At 46.4% G+C, this 16,267-nt stretch overlaps 2 non-coding genes and 1 pseudogene across 2 annotated transcripts; all 3 read right to left on the minus strand.

Annotated features, from left to right (window-relative positions):
* Positions 1–10,731: 10,731 nt before the first annotated feature.
* On the minus strand, positions 10,732–13,995 carry LOC148010732 (25S ribosomal RNA). Its single transcript, XR_015689648.1, has one exon. It is a non-coding gene; the product is annotated as a 25S ribosomal RNA (ribosomal RNA).
* Positions 13,996–14,236: 241 nt separating this feature from the next.
* Positions 14,237–14,389, minus strand: LOC148010733 (5.8S ribosomal RNA). Its single transcript, XR_015689625.1, has one exon. It is a non-coding gene; the product is annotated as a 5.8S ribosomal RNA (ribosomal RNA).
* A 342-nt stretch (positions 14,390–14,731) lies between these two features.
* Positions 14,732–15,706, minus strand: LOC148010734 (18S ribosomal RNA; annotated as a pseudogene; the record flags this gene model as incomplete).
* Positions 15,707–16,267: the final 561 nt, after the last annotated feature.

Raw genomic sequence — 16,267 nt, forward strand, 5'->3', positions numbered from 1 at the left:
CTGCAAGGAAGCTCTCCGCCGTCGCAGGGAGCATCAGGCACTAGCACCCCCACCAAAATGCTAGGTGCCTACTTTAAGGAGGTACGCACTGAAAAGAGGCCCCAAGAAACACTGCCCAGGACGTAAGCTGAAAACTCCCCAAGCCAATAGGACGAAGGCTCAAGGGAGTACCCTGGGTGTGGCAACATCGGCCTGTAGGCCCCCACCAGACGCTCGGGCACCAGGTGCTCGAAAGAGGAAAAGGAAGCTAGAGACGAGCGGAAATTTGATGAATTGTTTAAAAGCATTCTTGAAACAGTTGCGGCCAAGGACTACACCATTCGGGTCCCGGCCGATATCTTCCCCGCCCAGCCTAACAGGAGCCCACCATCGGCATAGCCCTAGTTGTCTGATCACCCAAATTCACCATGCCTCATACAAATAGAATAGGCCTTATGTGTATAAACTGCTTGCCAAATGCCATTTTTTCATGACTTTTTGTCCTTAAGTGGTTAAAGGGGCAGGCTTCCCAACTATATAAACCTCCCTTATGTACTACTAATATATGCCATGTCTTTAAGAAGCGCCGATGATATGCATCGCAGTCAGCACCATAGGATTTTGATAAAGTAATATCTTTTTGTGTTGCATCTATCATTATAATTGATGCATGTGACTTGCATATACTCTCATGAAGTGTCAAGTGAATGTTGGACGACACAGGTCCTTGTATGAAAGTGTTCAATGCCCAAGTCATGGCAAGACTAGCAATCTTGCAAGGAGCCATGATGAAGCCTCACCGCCAAAAGTGAAAATCACCCATGCCGATCACCCACATCGCATGGCGCAAAGCATGATCTGTGGCCACTCTCTCTTTTTGGGTCAAACTCTACACCTGGCACTCACGGCAGCTGTTACCTCAATTGTACCGACATCGCACGTGACAAAGAGGTTTTGCAAAATCTCTAATGTATCTCCCCATCTCAACAACTGTTCTTCTAGCAACGAGACTCGGACACAATCATCGCTGTAATATCCAGTTTTGCAGCCTTTGAATCTCGACATTTCCCAATCCAATTGAAAGGCTGATAGCCTCAACATATTGCAATGGTTGTACTCATGTTATTCTCCAAAAAAAAGGGGGGGGAAGAAAAGGAAAGAAGAAAAAGAAAAAGAAAAAGAAAAAAGAAAAAGAAGAAAAAGAAAGAAAAGAGAGAGAGAGAAAGAAGAAGAAGTACTCACAATCACAGCATGATACCTAGGGGTCCTTAAATTAGGTACACCCAGTGACCTTGGTCGACTAGCTCTATCCCTAGTCCCCTAGCCCTCTACACATCCCCCAAAATTGTTCAAGGCACATTAAGGGCAAGACATACCTAGGGAGCTTGTCTCACCTATGGTTAGACCTGTTACCCTGACCCATTTGCACGATTTCTTTTTGCACTCTGCCTTAATACCATTGCAATCGATTGTGGTAAGCAATGCATGAACAGCCATGGAAAGTACACCATCCTTGTCAAGCAAATACAAGTAGCTACCCGCTACCAAATGTAAGGTATCACTAAGCTCAACCATGCTACATTGTGTTGTCACAGCACAAATGATGTCTCATGCACCTTCTTGTGTACTTCCTCTCACCATTGATAACTTTTTCTACCTCATTGAACCCTTGCTTTCTCCACACGTTGCTACGAGGAACCAGATCTGCAGTCTCCTAATTATGTAATATCTAAGTATGCATGTGCACTCACATAATATTTGCACCACCACAATATATATACAGGTTGGGTCCTCAAGTGCATGACAATACTCTCAGCTTGCTTAGAGTTTGACCTATCTCCCAAGCTAATCAAACTACGTCTTGTGCATGATAAGAAGACTAGCACTACCCCAAGGGAGAGACCACATATGAGAGGTTTTCAATTGCAGGTATTGAAGACTCCAACGAAAGTGTCGTTCGCCCTTCATCAACACTCAACTCTAAATTCTTATCCTTTATCATCATGCAAGTCCACCAAGAATCTTTGGCCGTAGAATCCCCAGAACATCACCACGTGTGCCAATCCATGAGTGCAACTCCCAGCCCTATCACCAACAACGTGCCCCCAACGACCTTCATTTCCCACCACCACCAAAACTCCTCCACGGAAAACCATAGATGTCCCTTCCACCCACGTCTTTGGTGCATGACAAAGCTTGCTACCTAGGGCAGTGAGTGCCATGGGACTAGCACTCGTCTAAGAGGGGGGTAATGTTAACCCTCAAACAACAAGGTGGAAAAGCCAAAAAATCTAAGGCAGAAGAAAAGGCCAAGGAAAAAAGTGAAATAGAAAACGAAGGCGTGCCAAGAAGAATCTGGAAACACAAGAAGTGCAGAAAAGACCTAAATCAAGGAAAAAGGTACATGAGAAAAAGCGCAAGTCTATACTGCTGTAAAAAAGCGCAAGGCACACCAGGATTTATTTTAAGCGTGTCGGGCTCTCACTTGTGCAATTTGTAAATGTAGACGGGCGATGGAAAGGAAGCTAGGAAGATATGAGGACAATGAGAAAAAGGGCCTAGGCCATGGCCGGCCATGTAAAAAAGGGGATAAGGGGATGACCACCCAAAAGGGATTTAGGGTTTTGTATATAAGCATATTTTAGATATTTTAGATAATACTTATTGTAAATATCCTAAAAAGCTATGGAGATTTCTATTAAAGAATCGTGAGTGAATATGATTATGAATGTGTATAAATAGAATTTATGTAATCTGATTTTCTAAACCATATGCACAAGCATACACAATCATTCTTCTATACAAAGTTTAAATCATATGCACATTGTGTTTTTGATAATATGTATTGCTTGTGGATGGAGGTTAGAGCTAGTGCAATAGACTATTGTATCTTTGTGTTGATACTATTATCCTATCTAAAACCATTAGTACTACCTCATGGTGAGTGATCTATTAAAGAAACTACTTCGAGATTGAATATGATTATGAGACGATTGTGCATAGAAAGGACATCTTGATGTTGGTTGTAATAGGATTATATAAATTCTCTTTATATTAAATAGTCATAATAAGATTATATGAAATTTGATTATCTTTCTATGACTTTTGATTATGAATTTATGAATTATTTTATGCATGTTTCTCCTCAACCTTGTTGCATGTCACCATGAGAAGCAATTTTGTTCCATGTAAGTCTCTCTTTCATCATGAGTGCTATTGGCTATTACTACTTATTGGTAATCTTATTGTATCATATATTTTCACGACTGGTAGCTATTAGAAATTGATTGTATTTCTATTTTGTTCCTGGATTCTTTGCAATCTTGTTGAATGTCAATCTCTCTTTCCTCATGATTGAGTTGTCCTGTGGCTGCATAAAGAGGAATATTTACTACCATGATAAAGAGTTTTATTTCATGTCAATCTTTGTTTCCTCTTGAGTGCTATTGATGATTAAAAAAGATTTTCTGCTACAACTGGGGATTACTTATTAGTATTTGTAGGGTACTCTTTGTTTTGTAGATTAGTTATGAATACCAATAATTAATCCACAAGCACTTGCAACAACCAAAAAAAGGTAAGGGCAATAATAAATTGCAAGACCAAGAAATAGAGCAAGATAATGTGGAAGAGACTAGCAAGCAACAATAATGTAAGGATTTTCGGGTTATTAGTCTCTACCACCATGAACATAAAGTATGAAGCATAAAGTATGCCACAAACTTCGATCAAATACGCCACAAGGCAACTCTTCATCCTCTACAGCTACTAGCAATTAGTTGCATGCCAATAAGTATGATGCTCTACTAGAAAGATTTATTACACAAGCAAGTGAAACATGACATGGATTATTGGCCCATCTTTAGAATGCTTCAAAAGAAAAGAGGCTATGGATGCTCAAAGGGATGTTTCTAATGCATGAACAAAGGAAAATGAGGAAAAGAAATTGGCAACTTTGGAGACTTTAGGGTCTGCATTGGTCTGCGTCTTGCATGAAGCAAAAGAATTATGAAAAACTTATTTTCTCAAATTTTATTCATGGTTATTGGACCATATTCACATTTGTAGGCTCATGTCCAATATTGTTGGAAAAATATTTTGTGCTTTCTCTTTCTCATGCAACATTTAAATGCAAGGTTGTGTAGCTGAGTTCATCAAATCTGGGGTTGCTTAAATTCCTATAATTTGAAACTTCATCTTCATCTATAGTATTATGTGTTTTCTAATTCAATATCTTAATTCAAAGCTACTTGCTTCAATCAATGTAATGTGGTTGAAATTAAGATAATGAGTTGTTCTTACATTTTGAACAATGTACAACTCTTATTCAGGAAGCTAAACAACCACAATGACTTTGAGTGGGGAGACAGCCTTGGTTTATGCATCCATTTGCATCTTATTGATAGGGTTCTTGTTGAAGGCCATCGGGGCCTATAGAAGAAGATGTAGAGGGAAGTCACAAAGTGTTGTGTAACTATACAACCGTATATGTTGTGCTCAATGCAATGAGTCACGGACTCGTTGGGCCTATGATTGACCTCAAAATTTCATGAAGAAATGCATTTTTGGCTCTTACTTCAAAAATTTTATTTAAGCATTGCATACGAGTCAGTAGAGGGACATTTCAATTTATATACAAAAAAGTGGCTATAGTAAAATGACTAGCAAAAGCACACATTTTTAGTCTCATCGATACCACTATAGAAACATGTGTGCAATGCTTTGCATAGATTAGTAACATGGGTTAATTTGGAGGTAATTGATTACATGTATGGATGTGCTACAAGTATAGCTTGTACATTGTGAATGAGTTTTGCATGGCAATAAAGTAAGTCTGGTTTACATGATTTATACATAAAATGGTGAAACAAGAAAGCAATTGCAATAATAGGTGAACATTTTGAGGCAATCTTGGGAATTTCTCTTATAGTAGGGGAAGTGGATGGCAAACACATCCCTATCATCACCCCAATAGTCTTCCATGAAGACAATTTCAGCCAAAAGGGATTTCATTTCGTTTTGCTTCAAATAATTGTAGTGGATGATTTCCATGTTTGGGATTATATGTAGGTCATGGGAAGGTGTTATATATGATTCAATTTTGTTCTCGCAAAGAAAAAATGGGCAAGAAACCATGTCAAATGGGTTTAGGGGATATTTTTTACTTGGTGATTGCACATATCCTACAAGATGCTACATGTTACCTCCTTTTACAAATGCTCCAAAGATGGATTGAATAGAACCAATAATCATTGGAATGTTGTAAAATCTAGTTCTCGTATGATGCTTGTGGAGAGAAAATTTAGCATGTTGAAGTATAGGTTTAAAATTCTTCTCAAAAGGTATGATATGGATCTTAGGAATGTCCTTCAAATGGTTGTGGCATGTTTGGTTTTGCATAATACGTGTATAGTGCATGGAGATTCATTTGTGACTAATTGGATACAAGAAGCGGCATACAAGAAGCGGCATCAAAATGGTTGACCAATGAATTGATAGTAAGGCTCAAATGCAAGCTACTTCAACTATGAATGAAGTGAATGGTACAATAGTGCAAGATGTTGGTGACATAGTTCAAAGAGGGCAAGCTGCAAAAGATGCTCCAATGGATGAACTTGATCGAAATAAAACTATGTGTACAATGCTAGAGAGAAGAGATAATGTAGCATAGTCCATATACAAGGAGTTCCTTCATTAGCAGAAGAGATAATGTAGCATAGTCCATATACAAGGAGTTCCTTCATTAGCATCTCAATCACACACAAGATGACCACAAAATGAAGATTATTGTGATGACCATAATGAAGATTATTGTGATGATGAAGGCCTTGACTAATTCTTTGGTGGAAAAAAGTGAATGGATGTATAATTGATGATATTCATAGCATACTCATATTTGGACTACTCTTATTTCTAAATTTTTGTTTACTAATCTTTGAATTGGTAGTAATGCAAATACCAAAATCTAGAGAGTCAGTTTAATGTTTAATATTTCTCTACAATTAGTGTATCTTCTCTAATTATGCTTTGTGAACATGCAATAGTCATCCATTGGACCATTTGGACTTTGTACAATTAGTGTGTCTTCAATTAATGTGTTTACTATTTCTCTACAATTAGTGTGGTCTTCTCTAATTGTGCTTTGTGAACATGCAATAGTCATCCAATGGACCATTTGGACTTTGTACTAACATGTGATTTGCAATTGGGGCAGGGGGTATGTGAAATTCATTGGTCAACCCATTCTCCCCACCCCAAAGAGGGACTTGGAGTAGCCACATCTAACTTGAAGTTGTGAAGAGGTTTGGCTCTTCTCTCTTAGCTAGTTAACAAAAATACTAGCAATGGGACTCATCTTTGGTATTAGAATTTGTAGGAAAAAGATTTTGTACCTTGTTTCCCCTACCTTCAATGTTCTTGTGGCTTCATTATTGATGTGTCATCTCAAATTGTTAGAATGCTTTCATTTGGCAACAAGTTGGATCTTCTTTACATGTGTTCATTGATCTGTGCAAGTAAGCTTGCAATCTATGAGGATTGCACTCCACATACACAGTGGGGGAAACTTGCCACTTATCAATATTATGACAATGATTGACGTTTTTTCTATAGCCATTTTTGCATAAATTGTCAACAAGCTGGAAGAGTGAGTAAATGTTTTGTGTATAGGTGTGAGATTGTTATTTAGTGTAATTGTGAGAAGGAACATATGATTTGGGGAAGGGGGGGGGGGGGGGTTTGTCAATCCTTCATCTCAAGGCTTGGGTCTTGGCAAGGTAAGAGGTTCATGGTTGACCTCATAAAAAAGGGTATCACCAACACTAGCATGTAAGTGGAGCCCAATACCATTGGGTTCTATAAGCTGCTCAGCTAATCCAAAAGGTGCAAGAGCCATGGCTTACAAGAAAGCAAACAATTCAGTTTCTTTTGCATTGTTTACAAGGCAAGTATCCCTGTACACACAATTTAGATTCATTTCAGTGTTTAGATGTCAAGCATAATTGTATGCGATAGTCATAGGGGCCATTTTATGTGGTGATTACCCACTCCTTGTATATTATAGTCCAAGGAGTACTTATAGCAAGCATTCCTTGTACATTGAGAGCGGATTTTAAAGGCAATTTTTGAAGTGGAAAAGAGCATGGGAGGTTGTGAAACACCAAATTTTCATGCAAAATGAAATTATTACGGATTGATGAGCTGGAGTTTTCCTAGATGAAGTTCAATGCTAGGAACCCAATGCAAGTCTCAGTTTGTCGATCGAAGTCCGTTTGACCCCCCATTTAATCCTCGCAAGGTTTCACGTTATGAAGCTGATATATGATTCGGGAGCTAGAAAGTATGTGGCAAGTGTTAAGTTTATAGATTTTGATGTCACAAAGCCAACCGTCAAGACGAATCTCAATTTTGAGTGCGCTTGCTCCCTCAAAAGTGAAAAATCCACTTGGCAAGAAGTGTGAACATGCAAACGTGATTTCGTTTTTTTGAAACTTAAGTTTAAGCTTGTTGGGAATGAAGGGGCATGAAAAAAAAAACGTTTTTGTTGGGAGGGTCACCATTTTTTTATGTGCCCTCTCCAATCATTAAAAAATTAATTTCTAGAGCTGCAACCTCATGGAGGAACCCTCTTGATTGTGATCTTCATAAAATTTTTACCTTTCATTGCTTGAAGAATCACCAGATTTGATGCATTAAACAAAGAGATCTCATTCGGGTCTTTCTTTCTCTCTCCTCTCTCCTCTTGTGGACTATTCTTATGGATCAATGTAAAAGAGAGGGGAATGGGCTGAGATGGAAGTTTTACGTCAAACGATAAAGTGGGCGTGGAAAGAGATGTGAATCTGAGTCGGATGGATTGTCAATAGCCATGGAAGAGCATCAACATGCCTACAACATTAAAAAAACATGTGTCATGATAATGAGCGATTTTATGAGAAAAAGGTAGATTTCACCCCCCCACGACATGGCGCACCTTCCCCCCTTAAGAAAACCCCCCTCCCCCCTCCCCCCTCCCCCTCCTCCTCCCCCCGCCCCCGCCCCCCCACCCCACCCCACCCCACCTCACCTCACCTCACCTCCCCCATGACATGGCATACCTTCCCCCTCCTAAGAAAACCCCACTCCACCCAACCTCACCCCCCCATAACACCGCACACCCCCTGCCCCACGACACGGCATAGCCCCCCCACCCCACCTCACCCCCCCACAACACGGCGTATCGCCCCCCACCCCACCTCAAAAAACCCCGCTCCATCCAGACCACCCCACCTCACCTCAAAAAACCCCGCTCAACCCACCCCACCTCACCCCCCCACCACGACACGACGTACCCCCCTTAAAAACACCCCACTTCATCCACACCACCCCACCGCACCTCAAAAAACCCCATTCCATCCACACCACCCCACCACACCTCAAAAAACCCTTCTCAACCCACCCCTCCTCACCTCACCCCCCACGGCATGACACCCCCCCCGGCCCACAACACGACACATCCCCCCTCCACCCCACCTCACCCCCCCACGACACGGCGCATCCGCCCCTCCACCCACCTCAAAAAACCCCGCTCAACCCACCCTACCTCATTCCCCCTAAAAAAGCCCCGCTCCATTCACACCACCCCACCCCACCCCACCCTCCCACACCTCAAAAGACCCCGCTCCATCCACACCACCCCACCACACCTCAAAAAACCCCGCTCAACCCACCCCACCTCACCTTAGCCCCCCATGACATGGCACACCCCTGCCCCATGACACGGCACACCCCTCCACCCCACCTCACCCCCCATGACACGGTGCATCCCCCCCCTCCCACCCCACCTCGAAAAACCCCACTCCATCAACACCACCCCACCACACCTCAAAAAACCCCGCTCAACTCACCCCACCTCATCTCACCCCCCACGACATGGCACACCCCCCCACCCCACCTCACCCCCCCATGATAAGGCGCATTTGCCCCCCCACCCCACCTAAAAAAACCTCGCTCAACCCACCCCACCTCATCCCCCTAAAAAAACCCCGCTCCATCCACACCACCCCACCCCACCGCACCTCAAAAGACCCCGCTCCATCCACACCACCCCACCACACCTCAAAAAAACCCCGCTCAATCCGCCCCATGACACAACACGGCACACCTCACCCCACCTCACCTCACCCACACAACACGGCACACTACCCCCTGCCCCATGACACGGCACACCCCTCCCACCCCACCTCACCCCCCCACCCCACCTCGAAAAACCCCGCTCCATCCACACCACCCCACCTCACCTCAAAAAACCCCGCTCAACCCACCCCATCGCACCTCACCCCCCCACGACATGGCACACCCCCCCACCCCACCTCACCCCCACATGACACGGCGCATCCGTCCCCCCACCCCACCTCAAAAAACCTTGCTCAAACCACCCCCTAAAAAAACCCCGCTCTATCCACACCACACCACCCCACCTCACCTCAAAAGACCCTGCGCCATCCACACCACCCCATCACACCTCAAAAAACCCCACTCAACCCAGGCCACCTCACCTCACCCCCCCACGACATGGCACACCCTCCGCCCCATGACACGGTACACCCCTCCCACCCCACCTCACCCACCCACGACATGGTGCATCCCCCCCCACCCCACCTCAAAAAACCCCACTCCATCCACACCACCCCACCACACCTCCAAAAACCCCACTCAACCCACCCCAACTCACCTCATGCCCCTATGACATGGTACGCACCCCCCCCCCCCCCCCACCTCACCCCCCCATGACATGGTGCATCCGCCCCCCCACCCCACCTCAAAAAACCCCACTCAACCCACCCCTCCTAAAAAAACCGCACTCCATCCACACCACACCACCCCACCGCACCTCAAAAGACCTTGCTCCATCCACACCACCCCATCATACCTCAAAAAACCCCGCTCAACCCACCCCACCTCACCTCACCCGCCCAAGACACGGCACACCCCCCGCCCCATGACATGGCACACCACCCCCCCACCCCACCTCACCCCCCCACGACACAGTGCATCCCCCCCCCCCCCCCGGCCCACCTCAAAAAACCTTGCTCCATCTGCACCACCCCACCACACCGCACCCCCCCATGACACGGCACATACACCCCCCCACCCCACCTCACCCCCCCATGACACGGCGCATCCGCCCCCCACCCCTCCTCAGAAAACCCCGCTCAACCCACCCCATGTCACCCCCCCACCACGACATGGCGTACCCCCCCTAAAAAAACCCCGCTTTATCCACACCACCCCACCGCACCTCAAAATACCCCGCTCCATCCACACCACCCCACCACACCTCAAAAAAACCCCGCTCAATCCGCCCCCCTCCCCCCTACCACCCCCACCTCAAAAAACCCCGCTCCACAATGACACGACACACGCCCCACTGTACACAACCCCCTCCCCATGACATGGAACCACCCCCCTCCCCCCCCCCCCCCCCCCCCCACCCCACGACATGGCACACCCTTCCTCCTCAGAAACCCCGCTCCACAATGACACGACACATGCCCCACTGCACACAACCCCCTCCCACGACATGGAACCCCCACCCCCCCACGACATGGCACCACCCAACCCCCCCGTGACATGGCACACCCTCCCTCCTCAGAAAACCCTGCTCCAGCAACCCCCCCTGCACAACATTGTGACGATACTCCCTTGGAGCCGTCATGGGGTAGGCAAGACCCACCTTGTGGATCCCACCCTGTCGAACCAAGCGAAAGGGGGACAAATCGGGTGGGCTAAATCTCAGTGGATCGTAGTAGCAAGGCTACTCTGCCAGTTACAATACACGGCCACATATTTAATTCGTCAGGATTCATCTCGCCGATCGTTCGGAATTTCCATTTAGAGTCCTCGAGGCGACCACTTCCGGCACCTCGAGGGAGACTCTCGACACATGCTCTCGAGGACGTACAAGCGCCCCTACTATCAGTCACACAACAACCGAGGAGGTAGAGAGCGCCACATCTAGCATGGATTCTGACTTAGAGGCATTCAGTCATAATCCTACACATGGTAGCTTCATGCCACTGGCTTTTCAACCAAGCGTAATGACCAATTCTGTGAATCAACTGTTCCTCTCGTACTAAGTTGAATTACTATTGTGGCACTACTCATCGGTAGGGTAAAACTAACGTGTCTCAGGACGGTCTAAACCCAGCTCACGTTCCCTATTGGTGGGTGAACAATCCAACACTTGGCGAATTCTGCTTCGCAATGATAGGAAGAGCTGACATTGAAGGATAAAAAAGAAACATCGTTATGAACACTTGGCTGCCACAAGCCAGTTATCCCTGTGGTGACACCTCTATCTTCAAATTTCGAAACACTAAAGGATCAATAGGCCATGCTTTCACAGTTTGTATTCATACTGAAAATCAAAATCAAATGAGCTTTTACCCTTTTGTTCCACACGAGATTTCTGTTCTTGTTGAGCTCATCTTAGGACACCTGCGTTATCTTTTAATAGATGTGCCGCCCCAGCCAAACTCCCCACCTGCCAATGTCTTCCACATGGATCGGCAGGTAAGCGCGCCTTAAGACCAGAAGCAGGGGCCGAGCCCAGCCTCCACCTCACGAAGTAAGTAAAATAACATTAAAAGTAGTGGTATTTCACTTGCGCCAAAGGCTCCCACTTATTCTACACCTGTCAAGTCATTTCACAAAGTCGGACTAGAGTCAAGCTCAATAGGGTCTTATTTCCTCGCTGATTCTTCCAAGCCTATTCCCTTGGCTGTGGTTTTTCTAGATAGTAGATAGGGACAGTGGGAATCTCATTAATCCATTCATGCACGTCACTAATTAGATACGAAGCATTTGGCTACCTTAAGAGAGTCATAGTTACTCCCGCCGTTTACCCGCGCCCTTGGTTGAATTTCTTCACTTTGACATTCAGAGCACTGGGCAGAAATCACATTGCGTCAACATCCGCAGGGACCATCTTAATGCTTTGTTTTAATTAAATAGTCAGATTCCCCTTGTACAGAGAAGTTTTGAGACGGTTGTTCACCACCTAGGGAGGGCCGCCCCGCAAGGGACGACGTTCTGCCCTCGTCACCCAATTGGCAGGTGGAGGTTCACCCTCGCTGCTGGGGTAGCTCGGGCAGACCCTCGACAGCCTCCGAGGTCAAGAAGCAGACCCCTAGACCCAGCCCTTAGAGCCAATCCTTTTCCCGAAGTTATGGATCCGTTTTGCCGACTTCCCTTACCTACATTGTTCTATCGACAAGAGGCTGTTCACCTTGGAGACCTAATGCAATTATGAGTACGACCGGGTGTGATCATCATTTGCTCTTCCAGATTGTCACGGGCCGTCGGGGGTGCACCAGACACAGCAAGACGTGCGGTGCTTTACCAGCCACCGCTGGACCCTATCTCTGGGTGATTCGATTTCAGGGTGGGTGGGCTGATAAAAAGAAAAGAGAACTCTTCCCAGGGCCCCCGTCGGTGTCTCCGGATTCGGTCACGTTGCCGTCCCGATTCGGGAATATTAACCCAATTCCCTTTCTCCACTTTGGTCTTCAAAGTTCCTATTTGAATATTTGCGACTATCACCAAGAATTGCACTGGGGGCCGTTTCACTTGGGCTCGCACCCAGAGCTGCGCCACGACCCCCACGCCCTCCTACTCATCGGGGCCTCACACTCGCCTCGATGACTGGGTATAGGTCACGGGCTTCAGCACCATCCATTTTCGGGGCTAGTTGATTCGGCAGGTGAGTTGTTACACACTCCTTAGCAGATTTTGACTTCCATGACCACCGTCCTGCTGTCTTAATCAATCAACACCCTTTGTGGGATCTAGGTTCGCGCGTAGTTCGACACCGTTATGCGGCTTTTGGTTCATCCCAAATCGCCAGTTTTGCTTACCAAAAATGGCCCACTTGGAGCTCACATTCCGCGCTGGGGTCAACAGAGCAACCCCAACTGCTTACCTATTTAAAGTTTGAGAATAGGTCGAGGGTGTTTCACCCCAGATGCCTCTAATCATTTGCTTTACTTGATAAAACTGCGAGGAGTTCCAGCTATCCTGAGGGAAACTTTGGAGGGAACCAGCTACTACATGGTTCGATTAGTCTTTCGCCCCTATACCCAAGTTTGACGAACAATTTGCACATCAGTATCACTACGAGCCTCCACTAGAGTTTCCTCTGTCTTCGCCCTACTCAGGCATAGTTCACCATCTTTTGGGTCCCAGCAATTACGCTCCCACTCAAACCTTTCACAGAAGATCATGGTCGGTCAATGGTGCACCCCATGAAGGGGATCCCACCTGTCAGGTTCCTTGCGCCTCCGTAGGTTTGCCACCCACCGGCTCACGTACATGTTAGACTCCTTGGTCCATGTTTCAAGATGGGTCGAATGAAAAGCCCAGAGCACCAACGTCCCGAGCGTGTAGATGTAGAGCCCACCACAAGTGGTGCACGCTTCGTTCCTCGGCCGACACGATGGCATCGACGAGCCATCTAAAGCCCCCTCTTGCCCCGCCGCACCGGCCCACAGTGACCAGCACCCCGCATCAAGTAGCAAACCAGTTCTCACCGACTGGGGCACACCCGCGGCCTCCATTTGCTTCCCTCCCATCAATTTCAAGAACTTTTTAACTCTCTTTTCAAAGTCCTTTTCATATTTCCCTCGCGGTACTTGTTCTCTATCGGTCTCTTGCCCATATTTAGCCTTGGATGGAATTTACCACTTAGGGCTGCATTCCCAAATAGCCGGACTCGTCAACAACGCCTCGTGGAGTGATAGGGTCCGAGCTCGATGGGGCTCTCACCCTCTCTGACGCCCCTTTCCAGGGGGACTTGGACTCGGTCCGCCCGTAGAGGATGCCTCTCCAAACTACAATTCGCACAGCAAAGCCATGCGATTTTCAAGCTGGGCTCTTTCTAGTTTGCTCACAGCTACTAGGGAAATCCTGGTTAGTTTCTTTTCCTTCGCTTAGTGATATGCTTAAACTCAGCGGGTAGCCTTGCCTGATTTGAGGTTTGAGTTGCGTTTCGGGTCGCCGAGGGCAAGCCCCAGCTCCGAAGATCCCAATCCGACACGTGCACCCTGGAAGAGGCACCCGCAAATAGCCGCCACCTTGATGAGGAGACGAACCACCCTTGTGGAGCAACGTAACTGCACGGTGTTGCCGGTACATTTCAGCCAACCGCGGCATCACGTCGGAGCATGGATGACCAATTCCACCCTCCCCCGAAGAAGGGGAGAGGGTGTGGGGGAGTTAGGGATGCTCAAGCAGGCATGCCCTTGGACGAGCCGTGGGTGCAAGTTGCATTCAAAGACTCAATGATTCGTGGAATTCTGCAATTCACACTACGTATCGCATTTCGTTGCATTCTTCATAGTTGCAAGAGCCAAGATATCCGTTGCTGAGAGTCGTTGCATTTTGTTTTTCGATCCTCTTGAGGGGAGGAATCTCAGACAAGACAATGTTTATTAAGTTCCTCCTGCCACCCCCGCGTGCAGGGAGGGGCAAAGGGTTTATCAAGGCGGTGGCGTGCCCGAACGAGCATGACGGAGGGGGATCACCCCGAGCAAGGGAGAGAGGTAGAAGGCGTCCCTCCTTCCTCCTCCACCCGCACGGTCGCAGGATGACCCCGAAGCATAGCCTCCCCCATTGTCGCTCGACTCCAACGAGGGGAGAGAGGATGCCAACCATGCCTCCGAGCGCGATCCCTCACGGACATTCCACGGTTCGCATTGTTCTCACGAATGCGTGTCAATGATCCTTCCGCAGGTCACCAACGGTGAACCACCAGCATCGCCACAATTCGAAAACTTCAGCAGACCATTCAATCGGTAGGAGTGATGGGCAGTGTGTACAAAGGGCAGGGACGTAGTCAACGCGAGCTGATGACTCGTGCTTACTAGGAATTCGTTGTTGAAGATCAATAATTGCAATGATCTATCCCCGTCATGATGAAATTTCAAAAGATTACCCAGACCTCTCGGCCCAGGTGGTAAACTCGTTGAATTCATCAGTGTAGCGAGCGTGCGGCCCATAACATCTAAGGGCATCACAGACTTGTTATTGCCTCAAACTTCCATGGCCTAGACGGCCATAGTACCTCTAAGAAGTTGGCCACGAAGAGGATCCTTCGTGTAACTAGTTAGCAGGCTAAGGTTTCATTCGTTAATGGAATTAACCAGACAAATCACTCCACCAACTAAGAACGGCCATGATGCACCACCCATAGAATCAAGAAAGAGCTCTCAATCTGTCAATCCTTACTATGTATGGACTTGGTAAGTTTCCCCGTGTTGAGTCAAATTAAGCCATAGGCTCCACTCCTGGTGGTGCCCTTCCATCAATTCCTTTAAGTTTCAGCCTTGGGACCATACTCCCCCCGGAACCCAAAAACTTTGATTTCTCATAAGGTGCTGGCGAAGTCATCAAAATAACATCCACCAATCCCTAGTCGGCATCGTTTATGGTTGAGACTAGAACGGTATCTGATCGTCTTCGAGCCCCCAACTTTTGTCCTCGAACACCCCTTTAAAATAGCAAACAAACTCAAAAAAATCTTTAAAAATTTATACATTTTTTCAGAGTCTAATAACCTTATGGAGATTTTTTGGATTTTTTTGATGGATTTAAGATCTTACAAAAAATGAGTCATTACAGGGGGGTTGTACTTTGCATGCGCATGTTTACTCCTCCACGATACGGAGCAAGGACTCCTCCTACAGAGATTTCATTGTGCCACTCTCACACCATATCACGCCATCCACGATATGAAGCGAGAAGTATAGTACCAAACACTATGCTTTGCCACACTCGCGCTGTATCAGCTACTCCATGATACGATGCGAATAGGAAGGACCCTGTGAAGATTTGGCTTTGCTACTCTCGCATCGTATCATCTTATCCTCTCCATGTTGTATCGACCATACCAGCGAATAGTTTTTTATTACTCTTCCTGTCATTTTCTCAGATAGTAGTAATGACAAGGACAAAGCAGACAACTGCCAAGGTTCCAATCTCCCCTAGAGTACTTGATCAGCCAACAAATCAAGGATATTTCTGATAGATTTTCAAGAATGTTGACTAAAATTGGTATGCAAAAGAAATGGTAGCTTGCTTGCGAAAGAAATGGTAGCTTGTAGCGATTCTTTCTCTTTAGGAGGCAGTTGAAGACTTTGTTATTCATGACTTTATGAATTATGCTTACATTGTTGCTGCTCATGCTCATAAGATCACCCTAATGAACAAAGATTTTAATATGATTAGCATGATAAGGTATTGAGGATGATAT

The sequence above is a fragment of the Lygodium microphyllum genome, chromosome 29, assembly GCF_053477565.2.
Source record: "Lygodium microphyllum isolate KBCC chromosome 29, Lygodium_microphyllum_v1.1.10, whole genome shotgun sequence".
In the NCBI taxonomy this organism is placed as follows: Eukaryota; Viridiplantae; Streptophyta; class Polypodiopsida; order Schizaeales; family Lygodiaceae; genus Lygodium; species Lygodium microphyllum.